Source organism: Caretta caretta, chromosome 26 (genome assembly GCF_965140235.1).
Source record: "Caretta caretta isolate rCarCar2 chromosome 26, rCarCar1.hap1, whole genome shotgun sequence".
Lineage (NCBI taxonomy): Eukaryota > Metazoa > Chordata > Testudines > Cheloniidae > Caretta > Caretta caretta.
Window position 1 is genome coordinate 1,054,565 of NC_134231.1, and position 25,487 is coordinate 1,080,051.

The following is a 25,487-nucleotide window of genomic DNA, read 5'->3' on the forward strand; positions in this document are numbered from 1 at the left end:
CATCGGGATCACTCCTATGCAGCTCATCCAGAGCTTGTCTGTGTAACCCACTGCTGCGGGAGGGATGCACGCTGCTATTCAGGCCCTGATTCAGCAGGCCATCGCTGGTCAGGAAAGCGCTGAGCGTCTGCTTGTACACGCTTGCAGTTAAGCACGCGCTGGGCCGAGCGGAGATCGACTTAAGCACAGACTTAAATGCTTTGCTGAACTGGGGCCTATGCTCTTGGGACACAATAGGGTCGCCACTGCTGCTTATTAAGATCAGGCAGGAAGAGTACCTCACCTAATCCTCATTTCTCCCATGTTTCTGCTCAGCACCCAACCCAGATACTAGCAATGGCTCTTAAGCAAAGGATTTGGGCCTAAGTAGTTATCCTGTATCACATAATCCACTGTTCATAGCAATGATATTTATGCTTTGAAAGTGAATGAGTTCAATGGGATAATACCTGTCCAGGAGTTCTGGAGCATTGATTTTTAAACCCTTCAAGGCTGGTCCTTTGGTGTTCTGGGGTGGTATCCCGTCAAACTATGTGCAATATTCATTCACTAATTGCTACCTACAACCTGCCACTGTCATGGGTCCCAGTGGCAGAGTGTGCATGCTGAACTGGTGTCACGCACCAGGAACAAACACAACAGGGTTTATAGGGAGGGAGGGTTCAGCTCAAGAAAAGATCTGAATTCCGAAGATAAAAGCCATTTATCCAGAGTCCCTGACAGGTACCCCTTTGTAGACTTTGGTGGTTCATCCACAGGGAAAGCATTTATTTTTCACTGACTTGGTGGTAGATTGGTAACAAAAATAACTGGAGCCACTGGCAAGCCATATCCTGCAGTATTTTAATTTTTCTGCTGCAAAGTCATGCAGCCAGCAGAGGGAGCCCAAGTTAATTATAGGTTTCAGAGTAGCAGCCGTGTTAGTCTGTATCCGCAAAAAGAAAAGGAGGACTTGTGGCACCTTAGAGACTAACCAATTTATTTGAGCACAAGCTTTCGTGAGCTACAGCTCACTTCATCGGATGTGAGCTGTAGCTCACGAAAGCTTATGCTCCAATAAATGTGTTAGTCTCTAAGATGCCACAAGTCCTCCTTTTCTTTTTTCAAGTTAATTACCTAACCCATTTTTTTGTTTGTTTGTTTGTTTGTTTTTAGTATAGGTCTGCTTGTTAGGAACGGAACTTAATGTTATCAAGTTCCAAGAGGGTGCTAGAGACCATGCAGAACAAATGTGGATTGTATGAGCTATAAAACACATCTGCATTTAAAAGGTTCTGAGCACTTTGAGATCCTATGGATTCCAATGTAAATATAGGTTTCAGAGGAACAGCCCTGTTAGTCTGTATTCGCAAAAAGAAAAGGAGTACTTGTGGCACCTTAGAGACTAACCAATTTATTTGAGCATGAGCTTTCGTGAGCTACAGCTCACTTCATCAGATGTATACCGTGGAAACTGCAGCAGACTTTATATACACACAGAGAATATGAAACAATACCTCCTCCCACCCCACTGTCCTGCTGGTAATAGCTTATCTAAAGTGATCAACAGGTGGGCCATTTCCAGCACAAATCCAGGTTTTCTCACCCTCCACCCCCCCACACAAATTCACTCTCCTGCTGGTGCTAGCCCATCCAAAGTGACAACTCTTTACATAATCAAGTCGGGCTATTTCCTGCATAGATCCAGGTTTTCTCACATCCCCCCCACCCCCATACACACACAAACTCACTCTCCTGCTGGTAATAGCTCATCTAAACTGACCACTCTCCAAGTTTAAATCCAAGTTAAACCAGAACATCTGGGGGGGGGGGGGGGTAGGAAAAAACAAGAGGAAACAGGCTACCTTGCATAATGACTTAGCCACTCCCAGTCTCTATTTAAGCCTAAATTAATAGTATCCAATTTGCAAATGAATTCCAATTCAGCAGTTTCTCGCTGGAGTCTGGATTTGAAGTTTTTTTGTTTTAAGATAGCGACCTTCATGTCTGTGATTGCGTGACCAGAGAGATTGAAGTGTTCTCCAACTGGTTTATGAATGTTATAATTCTTGACATCTGATTTGTGTCCATTTATTCTTTTACGTAGAGACTGTCCAGTTTGACCAATGTACATGGCAGAGGGGCATTGCTGGCACATGATGGCATATATCACATTGGTGGGTATGCAGGTGAACGAGCCTCTGATAGTGTGGCTGATGTTATTAGGCCCTGTGATGGTGTCCCCTGAATAGATATGTGGGCACAATTGGCAACGGGCTTTGTTGCAAGGATAAGTTCCTGGGTTAGTGGTTCTGTTGTGTGGTATGTGGTTGTTGGTGAGTATTTGCTTCAGGTTGCGGGGCTGTCTGTAGGCAAGGACTGGCCTGTCTCCCAAGACTTGTGAGAGTGTTGGGTCATCCTTTAGGATAGGTTGTAGATCCTTAATAATGCGTTGGAGGGGTTTTAGTTGGGGGCTGAAGGTGACCGCTAGTGGCGTTCTGTTATTTTCTTTGTTAGGCCTGTCCTGTAGTAGGTAACTTCTGGGAACTCTTCTGGTTCTATCAATCTGTTTCTTTACTTCTGCAGGTGGGTATTGTAGTTGTAAGAAAGCTTGACAGAGATCTTGTAGGTGTTTGTCTCTGTCTGAGGGGTTGGAGCAAATGCGGTTGTATCGCAGAGCTTGGCTGTAGACGATGGATCGTGTGGTGTGGTCAGGGTGAAAGCTGGAGGCATGCAGGTAGGAATAGCAGTCAGTAGGTTTCCGGTATAGGGTGGTGTTTATGTGGCCATTGTTTATTAGCACTGTAGTGTCCAGGAAGTGGATCTCTTGTGTGGACTGGACCAGGCTGAGGTTGGTGGTGGGATGGAAATTGTTGAAATCGTGGTGGAATTCCTCAAGGGCTTCTTTTCCATGGGTCCAGATGATGAAGATGTCATCAATATAGCGCAAGTAGAGTAGGGGCTTTAGGGGACGAGAGCTGAGGAAGCGTTGTTCTAAATCAGCCATAAAAATGTTGGCATACTGTGGGGCCATGCGGGTACCCATAGCATGGTACGCTACCAGCACTCCCAGCTACCTTCGAGACACCACTGACTTCCTGAGGAAACTTCAATCCATCGGTGATCTTCCTGATAACACCATCCTGGCTACTATGGATGTAGAAGCCCTCTACACCAACATTCCACACAAAGATGGACTACAAGCCGTCAAGAACACTATCCCCGATAATGTCACGGCTAACCTGGTGGCTGAACTTTGTGACTTTGTCCTTACCCATAACTATTTCACATTTGGGGACAATGTATACCTTCAGATCAGCGGCACTGCTATGGGTACCCGCATGGCCCCACAGTATGCCAACATTTTTATGGCTGATTTAGAACAACGCTTCCTCAGCTCTCGTCCCCTAAAGCCCCTACTCTACTTGCGCTATATTGATGACATCTTCATCATCTGGACCCATGGAAAAGAAGCCCTTGAGGAATTCCACCACGATTTCAACAATTTCCATCCCACCACCAACCTCAGCCTGGTCCAGTCCACACAAGAGATCCACTTCCTGGACACTACAGTGCTAATAAACAATGGCCACATAAACACCACCCTATACCGGAAACCTACTGACCGCTATTCCTACCTGCATGCCTCCAGCTTTCACCCTGACCACACCACACGATCCATCGTCTACAGCCAAGCTCTGCGATACAACCGCATTTGCTCCAACCCCTCAGACAGAGACAAACACCTACAAGATCTCTGTCAAGCTTTCTTACAACTACAATACCCACCTGCAGAAGTAAAGAAACAGATTGATAGAGCCAGAAGAGTTCCCAGAAGTTACCTACTACAGGACAGGCCTAACAAAGAAAATAACAGAACGCCACTAGCGGTCACCTTCAGCCCCCAACTAAAACCCCTCCAACGCATTATTAAGGATCTACAACCTATCCTAAAGGATGACCCAACACTCTCACAAGTCTTGGGAGACAGGCCAGTCCTTGCCTACAGACAGCCCCGCAACCTGAAGCAAATACTCACCAACAACCACATACCACACAACAGAACCACTAACCCAGGAACTTATCCTTGCAACAAAGCCCGTTGCCAATTGTGCCCACATATCTATTCAGGGGACACCATCACAGGGCCTAATAACATCAGCCACACTATCAGAGGCTCGTTCACCTGCACACCCACCAATGTGATATATGCCATCATGTGCCAGCAATGCCCCTCTGCCATGTACATTGGTCAAACTGGACAGTCTCTACGTAAAAGAATAAATGGACACAAATCAGATGTCAAGAATTATAACATTCATAAACCAGTCGGAGAACACTTCAATCTCTCTGGTCACGCAATCACAGACATGAAGGTCGCTATCTTAAAACAAAAAAACTTCAAATCCAGACTCCAGCGAGAAACTGCTGAATTGGAATTCATTTGCAAATTGGATACTATTAATTTAGGCTTAAATAGAGACTGGGAGTGGCTAAGTCATTATGCAAGGTAGCCTGTTTCCTCTTGTTTTTTCCTACCCCCCCCCCCCCAGATGTTCTGGTTTAACTTGGATTTAAACTTGGAGAGTGGTCAGTTTAGATGAGCTATTACCAGCAGGAGAGTGAGTTTGTGTGTGTATGGGGGTGGGGGGGATGTGAGAAAACCTGGATCTATGCAGGAAATAGCCCGACTTGATTATGTAAAGAGTTGTCACTTTGGATGGGCTAGCACCAGCAGGAGAGTGAATTTGTGTGGGGGGGTGGAGGGTGAGAAAACCTGGATTTGTGCTGGAAATGGCCCACCTGTTGATCACTTTAGATAAGCTATTACCAGCAGGACAGTGGGGTGGGAGGAGGTATTGTTTCATATTCTCTGTGTGTATATAAAGTCTGCTGCAGTTTCCACGGTATACATCTGATGAAGTGAGCTGTAGCTCACGAAAGCTCATGCTCAAATAAATTGGTTAGTCTCTAAGGTGCCACAAGTACTCCTTTTCTTAATGTAAATATAAACCTTCTCTGTAGAGGAATGTTCCTGGTTGTTTTATGCATGTGCAATAGTGTGATTCTCCCTGGGCTGCTTCTGTCCTTGCTTTCTGCCACCTCTGGAAATAATAGGCTTTGACATTTCCTTTCTGTGCACACTCAACTAGAGGCTGCTTCACACCTTTGAAGTGAACAATGATTCATCAGTTCCTTTACCAGGAGAAGTTGCAGCAAGGTGCAAATGGACACTGCAAGGACACTGGCCTGCAGCTACTGGAAATTAGCCTGACACAGGATCAGGGATACTTCTAATTGAATCCACAGGCCACCACAATGCCCTGCAGATTTGTGTGTATGATAGAGAGGCGAACAAATTATGTACAGGTCATTAATCTTTGTCCACCTGGCTGCAACTTAATTAAACAAACAAATAAGGTATTTCTTCTGGCACTTAAGTGCTAGGCAGCACTGTGTTCCTTTCAAGCATTTTATATCTAAATGTGGGTAATTATCTGGAAAACTGTAGTCCAGACACTAACTTAATTTATTTTTTTATTCGTAGCACTGAAATGCTAGTGCTAAATTCACTATCACATTACAAATAAATAAAATTATCAGAAAAAACCCAGCAATGGATGCATTAAGTGCTGTTCGTTACCTTTGATTTATACCTCTCTCAAAGGGAAGGTATCAGAGTAGCAGCCATGTTAGTCTGTATCCTTAAAAAGAAAAGGAGGACTTGTGGCACCTTAGAGACTAACAAATTTATTTGAGCATAAGCTTTTGTGAGTACACAATGGTTTTTACAGTGGCCGAGTCTTTGGATAATGGATAAGTGAGTTTGAGTCAGTTTCATTGTAAACCATGTACTAAACCTTATTCTTGACAAATGTAAGACTCAGGCTCAACAATTGGTCATTATTAAGTCATGAGGAGATAGTAAGTAGTAAATCTACTAGACGCTACTGGCCGGCTTTGCTGAAATGAATGCCTTCTTGTCTTACAAGGTCAAGCAGGTGCTTATACCTCCAGAATTCCATCACTAGAGGCAATCCTGTTCCCAAATCTAGATCACAATGGTCCCTTCTGGCCTTGGAATCGATTAATCTAGTTCGTGGGCTGAAGCAAGGCATGGATTTCAGGAGCATGGATCCTATGGCTCCAGCTAAGCTACAAAGGGAAAGAAATAGGCCTTAATCTACTGCTAACATAGGCGTTTTGTGATTAGGATGGTGGTTTAGCTTCTTTTTTCTCTTTAGAGTCTTAGATCTAACCACAGCCAAGCAGAGGGCACGTAGTGACTTCTGTTGCAGCTTCTCCTTCATGCCCTTCAAAAAAATGATTATACAGGGAAGGAGCTCTTTAGCTTTATCTCTTGCCAGTAATATTTTATTTTCCCTCTGGCTTTTGGATTCTCTCACCGAGAATTGCAAATGCTCTACCATATTACCACCTGCTTTGCCCTTATGATGAAAACAAGCAAATGTGTACCAGTGGAAATTTTTTCTTTCTCTTGCAAAAAAACATTAAAAGTCAAAACTCACCAGTTTCATTTTTACATGAGCATTTTTTTCAGTACTGTGGGAGAGAAGTGAGGTGATTATCTCCTAAATTAGGATTAAGATCAATAATAGATGCTGTTCTGTGGAATCCTGCAGAGTTTCTCCTGCCAGCAATGAAGACTAACTAGACCCCTTCCAGGCTAAGAAGTCAGGCTGCTATTTGAATTATACAATTCTTTGGCATAACTCAAATGAAATCTGATGGCAAAATGCTCTACTTAATGGAAAAGCACCAATATTTTTTTTGGGGGGGGAGGGAATATACCACTATTTTTACTTAGCATTTAAACAGATTTATTAAGGTTCCTTCAATTAATAGTTGGAGTAACTTGCTTGACAAATGCTAAGAAAGAAAAGGAGTACTTGTGGCACCTTAGAGACTAACCAGTTTATTTGAGCATAAGCTTTCGTGAGCTACAGCTCACTTCATCGGATGCATACTGTGGAAAAAGCATTTTCCACAGTATGCATCCGATGAAGTGAGCTGTAGCTCACGAAAGCTTATGCTCAAATAAACTGGTTAGTCTCTAAGGTGCCACAAGTACTCCTTTTCTTTTTGAGAATACAGACTAACACGGCTGTTACTCTGAAACCTACTAAGAAAGAGTCACTATTGGCTACATTCATGTCTCAGTAAATAAAAATAGAAATTGAAACGTCAGGGGGACCATCCCCTTCAAATCACAATTGAGATATTCAAAATTGACTAGGGCATTTAGACACAATTCACTTTAAAATTTAGTGTGTTGTGTCTCTAAATGCCTTTGTCCACTTTGAAAATCTCACCCTTTACATTTGGCCTGTATTTAGTTTTGTTGAAAGGCTTAATGAAGCAAAGAAGGAGATCGAGAGAAATACATGATCTTGCTTGTTTATAATTAGCACACATGTTTTTAAAAAGTTCTCTCTGCTCCTGGATTGAGGTGAGTAAAAGCAAAGACTGACTGAGAGAGAGCACAATAGCTTTGCTCAAATAATTCTTGATTGAAGCTGGGCACAAAATATTTCCGTCATCCCACAGCTGTCGCTACCTATGGAGAGGGGATATTAAGTTCTTTGCCTGAAACGCATGCGCTGTTCGATAGCTGCAGAACGTATACTGCCTATGAACTGGACAGATGCAATAAGTTACAAGTACTTCTTAATTACAGTCTTTCTGGAACTGATTTTTCTTTCATCACTTTGTTTATATTAGATGGGGAAATGTCTGGTGGAGGAAAATACGATTTAACAGCAAGTAGATCTTAGACGAATCTCTCTTCTGGGTGTTCAGGTAGGAGTAATAATTGGGAAAGTCTCTGTACTAACACAGTGCTCCACCTTGTGTGAAAATCTCAACATCAAAGTCACAAATGAGCCTCATTCCCTCATATCATAGAAGGAAGGAGGTGCCAGCATACTGTGTTGTCAGGAAGAAATCAATTTCTTCAGTGCTTTGACCTCTTTACTAACTGATGTCACTTTCGCTTTACATGTTTTAAATAGTAGTTCCTAGGCAACTATAGTAATGGGCTAGGTATAGACGTGTAGGTGAAATGGTATGTGATGCACAGGTTACTAGTTCAGTAGCACTTAGTCGCAGTAGTATTTCGACTCCAATGGAAGTTGGGACTGCCTTGTGCTAGGCACTGTGGGTATAACCACAGAGACAGGCCTTGCCCCACAGAGTTTATCCTCACGACAGACAAAGGAAGTTGCAGCCTTTCCCACGTACACATGCCTGAATTGCACATGTGGATGCAAATTTACACTTGCCTCTCAACATGGGCCAAAAAACATCACTTGCCGCAGCCAGTGCCTCCAACCGGTGTCTAATTCCCTCTTCCTGAGCAAGGTAATCTGAAAACGAGCAGAGAACCACCCTCACCTTTGCTGTTATGAAAGGCCCTTCATGTTGTTTTGAATCCTGGCTAGGGCACAGAAATGTTATTGTCTGTGCTAGGGGCAGACTCCTCCCCGTCCCTCAGAGATGCCCCACAGACCCACCAGGGCCCAGAGAATGGCTCTGAACTAGCCCAGACCAGTTTCTGGGCACTGCGGCACTCTACGGGCCAGATCGCTGCATGTGGCCGTGCAGATGCCCATTGTCAGTCTCTATCTCAGGCGCTGAAGAACAGGGAGGAGGGGAGGCTTAGGCACTGGTGGCAGTTGCTGTCTAAAATCTAAGTAAAACCACTGAGAGAGACCCTGAAACAACAGGTGCCAGAAGCTCTGTGTCTCCTTCATATCTGATGGAGGCAGAGCCATCTCGTGCTGCCCCAGGGCAGGGATGAGCAGCAGGAGCCCGACGGATGCGTCTGTGAGACGAGGGAAATATTACTGGGCTGCATCATTCTCTCCTCTGAGGGGCATCTGAACCCTCATTGTCAAGCTAGACTGCAACCTTAGACTCCTTATTGCTCCTGTATACCTGGATAGTCCTAGGTACTGCTCTGCAGCTGGCCAGGAGGGTTTGGCCACAGTGATAAGCACATTCATCACTCCAGGCTTGGCTAGGCTAGGCTACTGCAATTCACTGTGTCACTGAAAAGCAGTAGCTGGCTTGAATGGAGCAGAATGCTTGCTTAGCAACACAAACGGCCATAAACAGATTGTTTTGGGAGTGCTGGGACAGTAGGAGATGAGCTTCAAAGTCATGGGCCTAATCCCTTATAGACTCATAGACTTTAAGGCCAGGAGGGACCATCATGATCATCTAATCTGACCTCCTGCACATTGCTGGCCACAGAACATCACCCACCCCGTCCCTAACCTCTGGCTGAGTTACTGAAGTCCTCAAATCACGGTTTAAAGACTTCAAGTAACAGAGAATCCACCATTTATTCTAGTTTAAACCTGCAAGTGACATGCTCCACACTGAAAGGGAAGGTGAGAAACCTTCAGGGTCTCTGCCAATCTGCCCTGGGGGAAAATTCCTTCCCAAACACAACTCTGGCAATCAGCTGGACCCTGAGCTTGTGGGCAAGACCCATCAGCCAGATATTTGCTGCTAGCAGTCGCAAATCAACTACATGCCATTGTAGGCAGCCCCATCACACCATCCCCTCCACAAACTTACCAAGCTCAGTCTTGAAGCCAGTTAGGTTTTTTTCCCCCACAGCTCCCTTGGAATGTTGTTCCTGAACTTCACTCCTGTGGTGGTTAGAAACCTTCACCTAATTTCAAGCCTATGGGCTTTTAAGCCTCCTTAAAGAACACATCTCACTCTAAGAGCAAGGCTTCCTGTAACAAGTGTGCTCACTGGGGCAGTGGAGTTGGGGGAAGCTGGTGAGAACAGGAGACCAAGTTTTCTCAGCATTAGATGGTTCTTCTAGCCAAACTGTCCTGTTTCTTTAGCCAACCTGTAGCTCATACCTAGGAAGGTCTACATTGAAGAACTGCTTTCAGATCTGTTCATTTTAAGATTTATCTAAGCTAATTCCTCCTGTTGTACAGAAATGGCATAAAACATATATTTCCTAAGGGTCTTACCTGCTTCTAATCAGAAAGATTTCAGAGCACAGCTGAGGATGTGGCTGCATCTGGTCACACTGCCCAATGCAAGACGAAAGTTGGCAGGAGCCCTTTCCTAGTGGGACATAGGCCACTGAGGGTTCAGTGAACTGCAGTTGTGAAACCGTCCTGCAGAGGGAAAGGGCTGGGTGCATTGCAGAAGCAAATTATTCTCTGAGGATAGTAAACATACAGAGCAACCCCTACATAATTAATTCATGGTCCAGCATTAAGGCGTTCATATGGTTGAGGGAGGAGTGTTCGAAGATGAGTGGGCTGCTCATTGTGTGGTTTCATGTACTGTTTTCTGCGTAATAACATTGGAGGACTTCATGTTTCTAAAGCTAAATTGGCTCTTTATTAAAGAACTATCTGCAGAGGTGCTACAACTGAAGCTAGCATTCCAGCCATGTGCACACAGATGGACTTCCTGATGCCTCCTCCAAACTCTTCTATAGGGTGACCAGACAGCAAGTGTGAAAAATTGGGATGGGGGTGGGGGGTAATAGGAGTCTGTATAAGAAAAAGACCCAAAAATCGGGACTGTCCCTATAAAATCAGGACATCTGGTCACCCTACTCTTCTGTGATGCTTCCCAGGGTCAGCCAGGCTGTGAGGCACCTCACTACGACCTGTCCTTAGCATGAGGAACCTTTGTCTGTGCCTGCCAGGAGTCAGGTCCCTGACTCTCCCAGCCACAGGCAACACAAGGTCTTGTCTCAGCCCACATGGGCTTTACTGTCCCTCATGCAGGCTAGTGATAGACACACTCCAACCCCTGAGTCCTCTGAGCATTCCCCAGCGCTGTCCAGCCTCTTATCCACTGGATACTCACAGAAATACCAGGCCTGCTGTTCCCAAAGGAACAGTACCCCACAGCTTAGTAGTTACGCCTTAGAACACAGCTCTGCTGAACTCACAGCACTTATACTTGTTTCCTCTAATAACAAATATAAGGGTATTTAACAAAGGACAGAGAGTCATGTGATTGCAAACAGAAGTACTGGAACCAAAGGGTTACATATACAATAAAATCATAACTTGCATTCTAGAGCCTAAACTCAACTAACAAGACGCCCTCTTGTCTGATAAGGTACTACTTATCCCAAAGTCTTTCCCACAGTGTTTTTCAACCAGGATGGCAGAGACCCTTCTTTCATGAGCCCAGGCTTGCTGGCAACTTGTCTCCCCTTGAGGATGGATAAGTGAGGGTTCATCTGCATCCCAGATATAGTTCCAAAAGTTCACTGTCTTTTTTGTAAACAGGATAACTCCTGTTGTGTTTGTTTTTTTCCTGCAGTCTCTGCAATCCTTGGATTGGCATTTTGCTCAGACTGTAAATGGATATCCATTGTGAACCATACAATACTCAATTTGTACACAACCAGCCAGAGAGAGAGATGCATCTCTTCTCCCTGTCTTATATGTGGATCAACTCTTGGTGACCTGCCTTAACTCACAAACCTAGAGAACAGAATTTTTGGGATATATGCATAATTCCTCACATATTTTCCATACATACATCTTGCAATGATTATGATGACCAGTGTGACACAGGCTTTCATTAGAGACCTTACATGACATTCCTTGGCAAACTAGTATGTAGATCCCAGACCCAGGTGATCCCTATAACTCTCAGGCACCCCGTGCCCTCTGCTAGTTGGCACAAAGAGATCCTGTGCACCCATATGCACACAGACTGATTTCCTGATGCCTCCTTCAAACTCTTTCGACCTCCAACCAGACATGCCAAACCTGTGAAAAAAATGCAGAAATTGGGCTTGTTTTTGGCTTAATTGGCTTGTGAGTTGCTTGTTGGCTAGTTTTTGGCCTGTAGCATGTTGCTTTTTTGGCTTGTAGCTTGTTACTTCTTTTTTTTTTGAACGGCTCCCGGCAAGCAGGGGCAAGGGGGAAGAGAGTCAGGGTGCACAGCAGGCCCACCATAGTCCCAGACTGCACGCTGCAGAGATCTAGTCACATAGAGTGTTGGGCTTCTTAGGGATTGGCTTATTTTGGCCTTGTTTTGAAATGGGATTAGCTTGATTTTTGGCTTATTGTGAAAGTCAGGGTGCTTATTTACCGTGTGAAAGTTAGCAACGGTGCCTCCAACCTATGCTTCTCCCTCCAAGTTCCATGCAGCTTGTTACACAGGTGATTTGCCATGGAGAAAAATTCATCCCCAATAACTTCGGGGCCTGTATGCTGGTGATCTCTGACAGCTAATCACAATAAATTAATTATAACACAAACCGTTTTTTCCCCGAAAGAACCACATTACAAGCCATTGTAGTTTCTGTATTTGGTGTTTTCAGAGAGAGAGACTCACAATCCAGACAGCTCATTCTGCTGCAATGAGATTAGCTGCTTATTGCTAGAGCCCCACCAAATTCGTGGCCATGAAAAACACGTCACGGACCATGAAATCTGGTCTTTTATGTGCTTTTACGCTATACTATACCGATTTCACGGGGGAGACCAGAGTTTCTCAAATTGGGGGTCCTGACCCAAAAGGAAGTTGCAGGGGGGGGTCTCAGTATGGCCAGTCTTATTTCTCCGCTGCCTTCAGAGCTGGGCTCCCGGACAGCAGCCGCCGCCACCAGCAACAGTGAAGAAGCAAGGGTAGCAGTACCGCAACCCCCCCCACAATAACCTTGCGACCCCCCACCCACCCACCTGCCCACCCACACAACTCCTTTTTGGGTCAGGACCCTGACAATTACAGCACCCTGAAATTTCAGATTTAAATATTTGAAATCATGAAATTTACAATTTTTAAAATCCTATGACCATGAAATTGACCAAAATGGACCATGAATGTGGTAAGGCCCTAGTTATAGCCATTCCCAGAGGCATCTGTTCACCCTTCTCCCCAGGAGCACTAATGTGCATGGAATGGACCATTAACTGGGCTCAAACGGCCTGGCCAAAAGCCAGAAGGCCTGATTCTCATTTACGCCACTCTGGCAGCCTTCCAGTGGGCGTAAGTCACCCCTTTACACTGCCAGGGTGCTGTGAAGTGGTCTTTGTGTAAAGGACAATCAGGCTCAGAGCCTGTCTGCACTGGCAAGTTTTGTTGCTAAAAACTGCCTTTTGGCAACAAAACAGGAAGAGCGTACACACTACAATGGGTACACACTACAATGGGACCTTTGTTGCAAAAAACGCCCAGTTTTGGGGACAAAAAACTTCCACCCCTACAAGAGACTTTTGTCTTTTCCCCTCCCTTTATTGTCGACAAACAGCCAGTGTAGACCCTGCTGATTGTTTTATCCACAGAACTGGCTTCCGCCAGTATCCCACAATGCCTGCCCTGATTGCTCTGCTCAGTGGTTTGATCTCTGCTGCCCTGCAGGCATGCGCCCCTCCCCTTTCAAAGCTCCGGGAAGTATCTGTGTGCCGCTCCCTTGGGGGAACAAAGAAAGAGCAAATCTTGGGAATGCTCCTGTCCTGCCCTGCACTGCACTGGGAACACAGACTGCTGTGCTGCTTTCACAGAGCTACGCGTGATGCTGCTCTGGGCAGCTGAGGGGGCTGTGGGAGAACTCAGAGAGAATCCCAAGATGCACCGCAATCGGCTCTTGCTTCCCACAACGGGGCACTGTGGGATACATACCCATCGTGCATTGCTCACCCTGTCGATGATGGTGTCCCCAGTGTGGACACGATCTGTCGACAGAGGGAGCAAGTGTGAACACCCTTTGGCAATTTTTGTTTTGTCGACTTTTGGGTGGCGACATAAATTTTGTCAACAAAACTTGGTAGTGCAGGCAAGCTCTCAGAGATTAGTGGGAAGCTTGTATAGTGACTGGTGCATCAGGCCAGGCTGCTGTGCTCTAGAAAGCAGGAGGTTTGTGATGAGATCGAGATACCCTGGCACGTTCCCCAGCTTTATCGCCTGTTGCACAAAATTTGCCTTTTAGTTGTCTGTATTGTCCTGGGCCAGTCAGTCAGGCTTCTGTCTCCAAATCCTTCTAATCTCTTGCTTTTGCTGAGTTTATTAGGCTTTCAAAGAGAGGCATAAAAAGACAAATCTCCTAGTGGGAACTCAAGGATCCCTACAGAACTTCCTTCCAGGCTGTGCACTTTCTGATGTGTTTGTGTTTTCTGAATCAAGTAGATCACTGCCCTACACTAGGCTTAAACGTTGTGTATAGATACATTAGTGCCCTTTTGAAATGGAACGCAATAAAACAATAAAAAGAGAAGGAGTACTTGTGGCACCTTAGAGACTAACGCATTTATTAGAGCATAAGCTTTCATGAGCTACAGCTCACAAAAATTGCATCCCCTATGTTTACATTAGACTGAAGGGTGAAGACATTTACATTTATTTTCCTCATTAAAAAAATATACTCTGCATTTTCTATAGATTATGTAAGTAAATTTCATCTCTTTTAAGGTCAAGCATTTTTCCAACTTAAAGTTCTATGTGACATGCTGTAAAGATAACAGATTTCAGTAATTCAGTGTCATTTTGTTCATTTATCTCTTGCCATGTATGCAGTTACTGAAGATCTGAATCTAAATTGGAACATAGTTGGCACCAGTAGCTACCTAGAAGTTTAATAATAAAATATGAAACCTTAATCCTTTAGAGAAGCACTCTAAGAGAACTTTGTGGCATGTACTAACACACCTGTTTAGACAATGGGACGGCTACTGGAGGGAAAGCTCTAGCAAAGCAAAACACTGCTGTTGTTTTGTGGTGTTTTTAAGCTAAGGTATTATATGGCAGATCTAATACACGTTCTTATCAACTGGCTTCATAGATGAAACTCTATGACAACAATGTATGAAGCACTTCTGCTCCTAGGTACATTATGATGGCATTCTTTTCTTATGATTAATTTCTCTTTTACAACGATTTCAGGCACTGCTTTCTTTGTTATTTTCCCATTGCATCAACTTAATTAGCAACTCCTGACCTTTAAAAACCCCATTCTATAATCTCCAAATTATGTGTGCAAAAATCTATTTTTGTCTCCCCTTCGGGCTATAACTAGCTGTCTTCTGCCATTCTCTGGGTTCATTCTGAATCAGCTGATGACAGCTCATAAAATGCGACTGTACTGCTAAGTCCAGCTGAAAGTCCACTCACCCCCCCATAAAATGTCACTAGGAAGATCCAGGGCCATTGTGTTGTAAGATAAGGACAATATACAGGTTGGCTGGTAAATGTTTCTCTCTCTAGTGTAATGGCCCCCAAACTTTTAATGTTGCGCCCCCCCCTTGCCCCATCTGTGCTCCCCAGCCACAGTTGGAAGCTGGGGCTGGAAGTGGGGCCATGGTAGGGACTGGGGCTGCTGCAGCTGGGAGTGGGAGTGGGACTGGGACTGGGGCCGGAGCTGTGGACAGGACAGGAGCCAAGGCCGTGGCTGGGGCTGGGAGCAGGGCCGGGGCCGAGGCCAGGAACCAAGGCTGAAGGCTGGGGCTGAGAGTGGAGCCGCAGCCAGGCCGTGGTTGGGGCCACCAGCCAGGGCCATGGGTGGGTGCAGAGCTGTGGCCGGGCTGGGAGCCAGGGGACCCCCAATGTTCGTCCATGCTCCTATAGGGGGACCACTGCTCTAGTGTGTCCCCCATTTGCATAACTGCCATAAGCTCAATTTCTACGCTGCAGGGTAAATATTCTACTCTAATTTCCTTCTTCAGAGGACAGAATGTCAGGTCAGAGATGATGATGGAACCATTTACACTGACAAAGTGAGGTTTGTGTTGATCTAGTCTTCAAGAGCTAGCCCTGGAGGCGCCGCAGCGCTGTTAAGAATGCAGAACGCACTGCTTTTCTCATCTCATTCTCCTGTGTTACTGTATCTTGGTTCAGAAGTTCTATAAAATGCCTCCACTATAGCAGTTCCCAGGCCATTTCCCTGACACTTTCATGCAAACCACGATCCTGTTAGCGCTCTACAAAAGCAGCACTTGATACAACCGACCTCTTTGACTAACCAGGATCCAGCCTTACATTGCTTAGCACGCTAACAGATTTCAGAGGAACAGCCGTGTTAGTCTGTATTCGCAAAAAGAAAAGGAGTACTTGTGGCACCTTAGAGACTAACCAATTTATTTGAGCATGAGCTTTCGTGAGCTACAGCTCACTTCATCAGATGTAGCTCACGAAAGCTCATGCTCAAATAAATTGGTTAGTCTCTAAGGTGCCACAAGTCCTCCTTTTCTTCATGCTAACAGAGAAGCTTGCCAAGGGGCCACTCCACTTAGGACATGGAACAGAGAGTATGGAGCAGGTAGCACTGACAGGCTAACTTGGCCATGCTGTTTATATACCTCACCCTGGCAGAGAAAGGGTTAACAGGAGCTTGCGTGCTCAATTAGCCCACCTGGTTGCACCTAGAGTGGCATTAGGCACAATTAGTTACCAGATGCAGCTGGAGCTCAGAGCAGTGGAAGGAGCATGTTAGCAGGGAGGTGAGCTAGGGGAGAAGGGGTATAGGATTTCCTCTTGCAGGGAGAAAACTCTGTGGGGAGCTAGTCCTGTGGTGGGACTGATACAGGGGCTAAGCTCCGCTGAGGCAGACCTGTGGGTTGGTGTTCTAGAAGAGGAACAGACAGCTGAGAAGAGATCAGAGGGACTAAAACGTCGAGCCCAGGGCAGGCAGGAGCAGCAGAAGTTGTTTGGTTTCATTTGGGGGGTTGATTTCTGCTGGGGCGAAGCAGCCAGTTCTCTGAAAGAAAAGTGGGGTTGAAGAGCAGCTCAAGAGGGCTGGATGTTATTTGGTGACCAGTATTGCATGCGAGTGTGATGACCCCAAAGGGGGGACTTTAGTGGGATCTGGCCCGAGGCCCCATTCACCAGACCGCAGCAGCCCAAGGATGAGAGGAGGCAGAAGTGTCCCAGTGCTGAGTCTTGCTACGAGGAGTTGCTCCAGGATGGTGAGTCAGTCGCAACATCCATATATGCTCCTATTGCTAGGCTTCTGCACAGCTCTTGATATGGTTGAGTATGGAATCCTGTTGTCCTTCCTCAGAGGTGTTTCTTTTTCTGATTGATGAGACGCTTTGTGTCTGGCTGCTGGCATGTGTTGCGCGGTACGCCATCCCCTTGGCAAATGGGTGCTATCATCAGAGCCAGTGCCACAATATTTCCTTTGCATTGTCCCGACTGCATCTATAAGCTGGTGCTACATCCCATCTGTAAGCTCAGGCTCCTCTGAAGGCTGATGTGCAACAGAACTATCTTCTCTCGGACACCCCTGCCTTTAGAAGAACGACTGTTTGTTTCACTTGTCTTGTAATTGTTCTCATTCAAAGCCATACATTTCCCTGCTCCCCTGGTAGTGCTGGGGAATACAGAGCTGCTTTTTTTTTTTAATGGACTAAAGACGGAAAGCCTTTCATTTGGAATTAAGTACCTACTGGCTTTGCTTATGTTAGTTTAGTATATGTGGTAGCAAGAGCTCATTTCTCTGAATAGCAGAGATGGGTTTGTCATACCAATCAGTGCAGGTGCTTGAAGGGAAGCAGTTTAAACATAGTCTTTCTACACAGTCCGCTGCTCGCTAATCAAACTTTGTAACAAGCTCATAGATCTTGCCAATAGCCTTTGTCTAATATGTTTTTAATCAATGTGTGGGCTTCTAATTTGCATATTAATGGCAGTGAGGCACTGTCAGAAGGTGATGCTGAGGAGCTGGTTATCATCATGTTTATGTAGCTAGTTCAGACAGAAAAAGAAAAGAGAGCTGCTAGAAGTAAGAAATAGCAGGAGTTGCATCTCTTCTACAAGGCCTGATGGTGTCTATCACCATCATTTTAGTCCCATCTTGATAACGCATAAAATAATACAGCCATTAGTCTTTTGTTTTTGTTTCTTTTTGAAACAGGGACAATTTACGTGCAGAATGAGACATGACTTATGACTGTTGGGATATGTCTAAGCAGCTATTGTCACGTTTTCAGTGGGCAGTTGTGAGTCATAAAATACCAAAGACCTAGTCTGACCTGATGGAAGTAGCAACTTGCTGCACCTGGCCCCACCAAAATAATTGAAAGTGACCACAGTAAATAGAAAAATAGAATGGTGCAGTTCACTCCCCTGGTTGCTGGTATTTTAAAGTTTCCCCTCAGTGTAGTTAAGGTCTAATCAGCCTGACTTCTGTAATTTCTCATGAGGATAAAATACTTGTGGGGTTTCTCATAAAGCATGTTTTATGATAAAACTGAACAGTGGCGTCTGGTGTGTAACTCAGAACCTGACATGCTTGCAGAGAGCTGTGCATGTCTGTGCTGCATACTGGTGTTTCCATATCAAAGGGTACATGGCCAGGAGTTTGACAAGTGAGGGCTCAGGAAAGTACAGAGATAGGCCCTGTTTAAAAATACTTAGCACTGATTGTCTGTCCCAAACATTCACTTCATAAACACCCTGTGACATAATCCAATATTATTATCCCTGCTTTTCTGATGAGGGGAATGGAGGAATTGAGGCAAATGATCTCATTTTAATGAGACTTAGGCATTCTTGCAAATTCTATACAAAGTTAATATCTTAGCTTTCTCTGCCTTTGTAGCTTGAGGTAAGGGATTAGCTCTTGTGAAGGATGGTCTTGGGGTTAAGGCACTGGACCCTGGGACACAAGAAAGCTGGGTTCAGTTCTCGTCTCTGTCATAGACTGACTCCATTTCCTCTTCTGTAAAATGGGAATAGTTGTGCTTTCCTACCTTGATGGGAAAGAATTGGAAGAATACATTCATTAATGTTGGCAAGCCACCCCCATATTACAGTGAAGGAGGCTGTGTAAGTATTTCTCTGCAGAGATCCTGGCTCCCAGTCCTGTGCATAGACCATAACTTTTCTCACTAAAGGATATTGTGCTTTGTTGGTGTATGAATGGGTGACTCTCTCTCTTTGGCCTGTTCTAATGTCCGGGCTAGTAGTGTTAGAGCCATTAGGTCTGAAATGTGATTAGTGGTTTAAGAAGGTTGGGTTTATTATTTGTTTTCTCTTCTGTGAGAACTTTCTACCCTGAGATTTAGTGTATTGCCAGCAAGGCTGCTTACACAAGAAGCTAATTGAGAATGGCTTTATGTACTTTGCCACGGATACTGTTTATTACCATAACCTCTGAAATCATTAATGAAGTGTTAGCCAAAGCTACAGACAGAATCAGAGCTGGGATTAGGGCTGTGGAGCTCCCAGTCCTGTAATCAGGCCCTGAGGCCTGGAGGGTGAGCTGATATACACTGGCTGGCCTTCTCTCTTCCTATATAAACTTCCATGCTACACTGCTCAGCAGAAAAATTATAGGCAGCCAAAAGAAGAGATGAAAGGAGAGAATACAGAAGTGGGGGTGGGGGGAGAGCGTGTTCATGCCAGCACCGTTGTGATTCTTCTGAGTGCTATTGTATTTCTCCGGTAGAAAAGGACAGGTTTCAGAGTAGCAGCTGTGTTAGTCTGTATTCGCAAAAAGAAAAGGAGGACTTGTGGCACCTTAGAGACTAACCAATTTATTTGAGCATCAGCTTTCGTGAGCTACAGCTCACAGGAAAAGCAGCGTCTCTGGGCTAGCAGGGGCTTGGAGGACGTGGAGCAAATTAGCACTCCCAGTGTTTGTCTTAGCGCTAAACCTACTCCACTCTTTAGACAAGTGTAAGTAAATTTTAAATGTGCTCTCCTACCATGAGACCAAAGAACATAGTTAATAATGCACGTATGGAGATGGAACAAAGGTGTTTTTCTCTTTTCTTAATTCCATGCTGTGAACAAAGCAGGTAGTGCTGTTCCCCTTAAGGAGTGATCAGCCCAGGGGAAGGTAGAATTAGTGAAGGGGCAGCCAACCTTTCCAACAGGATCCCAGTTACTGTACTGGAAAGAAGTAACCATTAGTCAGCATTACCCCACATTCCACTCAGAGCACACTGGATAAGAATGTAAAGGAAGTCAGTGTTAACCGTCTACCCCAAAACCTCATTTGCTGTGTAAGTTGCTTGCTTGTAAGTCAGTGAGCTGCAAGCCAGGGTAAGGCATTGTTCATGTATCTAATTCATAAATATTAAAAGTGACAAGACTTAAAAAACCGAACTGCTCACAACTCCATGAGCAGAGACACCCAGTGTGGTGAATTATGGGCTTTCAATCACATCAGCTCCATAAGAATAGACTCACTGTAGCTAACTTAAATCATAGTCTGCAGCTCCTGAAACTGCCTTCTATGTACTGTTTATGGGACAAAGAGGAATATAAGATTAAATTTAAAAAGAAATAAACCCATGAACATTCATTATAAAGAAAGTGGCTGGAGTAATAGCAGAAAGCAAAGATGTAGGATGTATGTTTTGCTCCAGAATTAAAATGCATTTATATAATCATAGCTGTTAGCATAGAAAATGTAAGTATCTGGGTGAGTTTAAATATTTTACAACAGTGAGGTTTACTGGATTCTTGCAAAAAGCCCTTATTTCATCAGGAGATATAACAATATTTCAAATAACTCTTTCAGTCGGGACAATATTTTATCTGTTCCTCGCTGCTGGAGGTGGAGACTACATCCATCTAAGCAAAAACCCCTTACAAGTTGGTTATGGGTGATTACTTGAGCCAATTTTCTACAAAATTGAGAAGTTTGGCAACCTGCCCATTATCACATTGGCATATTCAGCAGTAACGTTGAAGAGACAATATTATGAAGTTGTATCCCACCCCTTTGATACAAGATGACACAATTATCATGTATGGTGTGTAATGCCAACCCCACAGTGGTATCAGAGCCTAGTACCTTAAATGCAGTCCTTTACTACTTGAGCTAACAGCAGCCTTAGCTGGTAGCAGTGGTAGGCTGTAATCCTGGAATAGGAGAAGTCTCTACAGTAAGATGCAGCACACTGAGTGAGGGGAAGCTTATCCTGAGTTATACAGGTGTTCAAATTCCCCATATGAGCCTCTTCTGTGCTATGTACAACTATCACATAGCATGGGAAGAATTCAGAGTAGCAGCTGTGTTAGTCTGTATCTGCAAAAAGAACAGGAGTACTAGTGGCACCTTTGAGACTAACCAATTTATTTGAGCATGAGCTTTCGTGATACAGCTCACTTCATCGGATGCATACCGTGGAAACTGCAGTAGACATTATATACACACAGAGACCATGAAACAATACCTCCTCCCACCCCACTGTCCTGCTGGTAATAGCTTATCTAAAGTGATCATTAAGTTGGGCCATTTCCAGCACAAATCAATGTTTTCTCACCCTCCGCCCCCCCCCCCCAACTCACTCTCTTGCTGGTAAAAAGAAAAGGAGTACTTGTGGCACCTTAGAGACTAACCAATTTATTTGAGCATGAGCTTTCGTGAGCTACAGCTCACTTCATCGGATGCATACCGTGGAAACTGCAGCAGACTTAATATATACACAGAGAATATGAAATAATACCTCCTCCCACCCCACTGTCCTGCTGGTAATAGCTTATCTAAAGTGATCATCAGGTGGGCCATTTCCAGCACAAATCCAGGTTTTCTCACCCTCCACACCCCCCCCTCCCCCACAAATTCACTCTCCTGCTGGTGATAGCCCATCCAAAGTGACAACTCTTTACACAATGTGCATGATAATGAAGTTGGGCTATTTCCTGCACAAATCCAGGTTTTCTCACATCCCTCCCACCCCCATACACACACAAACTCACTCTCCTGCTGGTAATAGCTCATCCAAACTGACCACTCTCCAAGTTTAAATCCAAGTTAAACCAGAACATCTGGGGGGGGGGGGGGTAGGAAAAAACAAGAGGAAACAGGCTACCTTGCATAATGACTTAGCCACTCCCAGTCTCTATTTAAGCCTAAATTAATAGTATCCAATTTGCAAATGAATTCCAATTCAGCAGTTTCTCGCTGGAGTCTGGATTTGAAGTTTTTTTGTTTTAAGATAGCGACCTTCATGTCTGTGATTGCGTGACCAGAGAGATTGAAGTGTTCTCCGACTGGTTTATGAATGTTATAATTCTTGACATCTGATTTGTGTGTCCATTTATTCTTTTACGTAGAGACTGTCCAGTTTGACCAATGTACATGGCAGAGGGGCATTGCTGGCACATGATGGCCTATATCACATTGGTGGATGTGCAGGTGAACGAGCCTCTGATAGTGTGGCTGATGTTATTAGGCCCTGTGATGGTGTCCCCTGAATAGATATGTGGGCACAATTGGCAACGGGCTTTGTTGCAAGGATAAGTTCCTGGGTTAGTGGTTCTGTTGTGTGGTATGTGGTTGTTGGTGAGTATTTGCTTCAGGTTGCGGGGCTGTCTGTAGGCAAGGACTGGCCTGTCTCCCAAGATTTGTGAGAGTGTTGGGTCATCCTTTAGGATAGGTTGTAGATCCTTAATAATGCGTTGGAGGGGTTTTAGTTGGGGGCTGAAGGTGACGGCTAGTGGCGTTCTGTTATTTTCTTTGTTAGGCCTGTCCTGTAGTAGGTGACTTCTGGGAACTCTTCTGGCTCTATCAATCTGTTTCTTTACTTCTGCAGGTGGGTATTGTAGTTGTAAGAAAGCTTGACAGAGATCTTGTAGGTGTTTGTCTCTGTCTGAGGGGTTGGAGCAAATGCGGTTGTATCCCAGAGCTTGGCTGTAGACGATGGATTGTGTGGTGTGGTCAGGGTGAAAGCTGGAGGCATGGAGGTAGGAATAGCGGTCAGTAGGTTTCCGGTATAGGGTGGTGTTTATGTGACCATCGTTTATTAGCACTGTAGTGTCCAGGAAGTGGATCTCTTGTGTGGACTGGACCAGGCTGAGGTTGGTGGTGGGATGGAAATTGTTGAAATCATGGTGGAATTCCTCAAGGGCTTCTTTTCTATGGGTCCAGATGATGAAGATGTCATCAATATAGCGCAAGTAGAGTAGGGGCTTTAGGGGACGAGAGCTGAGGAAGCGTTGTTCTAAATCAGCCATAAAAATGTTGGCATACTGTGGGGCCATGCGGCACGTTGGAGACTAACAAATTTATTAGAGCATAAGCTTTTGTGAGCTACAGCTCACTTCATCGGATGCATAGAATGGAACATATAATAAGATACACACACACACACACACACACAGAAGTTGGAAGTTACCATACAAACTGAGAGGGTAATTAGTTAAGATGAGCTATTATCAGCAGGAGAAAAAAAACTTTTGTAATGATAATCAAGATGGCCCATTTAGACCTTTGACAAGAAGGTGTGAGGATACTTAACTTAAGGAAATAGATGCAATATGTGTAATGACCCAGCCACTCCCAGTCTCTTTTCAACCCAAGTTAATGGGATCTAGTTTGCATATTAATTCAAGCTCAGCAGTTTCTCATTGGAGTCTGTTTTTGAAGCTTTTCTATTGCAAAATTGCCACCCTGAAATCTTTTACTGAGTGGCCACAGAGGTTGCAGTGTTTTCCTACCGGTTTTTGAATGTTATCTTTGCAATCCTTTGATCCATAGTAGGCTGTGTGAGGCTGACCCCTCTGCATTAATCAGAGCCTGCCAACAGCCTCAAGAGGCCAATTTGACAACCAGGGATCACCTGAGCATAAGGAACCCATGGTCGTACCCCTGTGTTCTGATCATGCCCTTGTGCTAGGAGAGGGAACTGGTGGAGGGGCCATTATGATGGACAGTCAAGCCCCTCATACCTTTGAGAATCCCCCTGTTCGTGTGTTTCTTTAGCTGGTATTAAAATTATTTGAGGGCTTCTTTTCAAGCATTTCCATCCTGAAGAACAGAAAAGGTGAAAATCTAGTTCAGAAAGACATCCTCCTCCGTCTTTCTCTCACTCTTAAGTGAAGGCAGCGCTGGGGTCACAGTTCAGGTGCTGCCAGCCAAATAGCCTTAATTCTCTTTTCTGTTTATGTAGTAACATGCACTTATGCCAATCAAGTAAGCTAGTATTTGTACTGGTGGATGCAGAAAGTATATCTGTTTACAGCACTTGTGTAACTTTCCTCTTCCTTTATTTCACATTCCTAAGGCATACAAGATGAGCAGCTTCTGTACACAGAGGCACACCTGTGCAGAACAAATGGCAGGACTGGGCCCTAGTCCTTTTGTATAAAGTACTGGCAGGAAGGGTGGTTAGAAGTATAGCAGAGGGCAGCTCCCACGAGAGAGGCCATCTATATTTACTCAGTCAGGACAGGGCTAAAGGATGGCTTTTCAGCTGATTGTGCCCATTGGACAGTGAAGCACAGTTGATGAGCAGGGCAGTATTAATCAGCAGGTCTGTGAAGTATTCCAGCATGTGCTGATGTAACCTTTAGTTCCCTAAACCAAACTATTAAATAATCCCAACTATACATACAACGTGATGGGGGGCTAATTTAGCTACAACTAATCAGTAGAAAGATCTTGGAGTCATTGTGGATAGTTCTCTGGAGACGTCCATGCAGTGTGCAGCGGCAGTTAAAAAAGCAAACGGGATGTTAGGAATCATTAAAGGGATAGAGACTAAGACGGAGAATATCTTATTGCCCTTATATAAATCCATGGTACACCCACATCTTGAATACTGCATACAGATGTGGTCCCCTCATCTCAAAAAAGATAGACTGGCATTAGAAAAGGTTCAGAAAAGAGCAACTAAAATGATTAGGGGTTTGGAAGGGGTCCCATATGAGGAGAGATTAAAGAGGCTAGGTCTTTTCAGCTCGGAAAAGAGGAGACTAAGGGGGGATATGCTAGAGGTCTATAAAATCATGAGTGGTGTGGAGAAAGTGAATAAGGAAGTTATTTACTTGTTCCCATAATATAAGAACTAGGGGCCACCAAATGAAATCAATGGACAGCAGGTTTAAAACAAATAAAAGGAAGTTCTTCTTCACTCAGCGCTCAGTCAGCCTGTAGAACTCCTTGCCTGAGGAGGTTGTGCAGGCTAGGACTATAACAGGGTTTAAAAGAGAACTAGATAAAATCATGGAGGTTAAGTCCATTAATGGCTATTAGCCAGGATAGGTAAGGAATGGTGTCCCTAGCCTCTGTTTGTCAGAGGGTTGAGATGAATGGCAGGAGAAAGATCACTAGATCATTACCTGTTAGGTTCACTCCCTCTGGGGCACCTGGCATTGGCCGCTGTTGGTAGACAGGATACTGGGCTGGATGGACCTTTGGTCTGACCCCGTACGGCCGTTCTTATGCTCTTATGTTTGCACAGAGAACAAATCAATCTCCTAAAAATCACAAATCTGCTCTTCCTTAAAACTAGTCTCCTGTCGATGTTGCCATATGGTGGCCTAATAATAAGTGCTTGCGAGCTCTGAAAACAGCAAAGGAGGCAAAGTCACACAGGTGTCATGCTGTCCTTACTAAAGATTTGCTGATTTCATACGTCAAATAACCTAGCTTTGGCTTTTCCCCTCCACTTCTTGCTTAGGACTCAGCAACTATACTTCTAACCATGAACTCTAGAGCTCAAAGGATATGATGGGCAGTCAGTGCAGGTCTACAGAAGCCTGTTATCGGCAGAGAGGCTCGCCCGTTATCACACCCCAGCTGACAG

At 44.7% G+C, this 25,487-nt stretch overlaps 1 protein-coding gene across 1 annotated transcript in view; it reads left to right on the top strand.

Moving 5' to 3' along the window:
• Positions 1-25,487, top strand: part of ZMAT4 (zinc finger matrin-type 4) — a 260,600-nt gene that overhangs the window by 223,678 nt on the left and 11,435 nt on the right. The window lies entirely within an intron of this gene.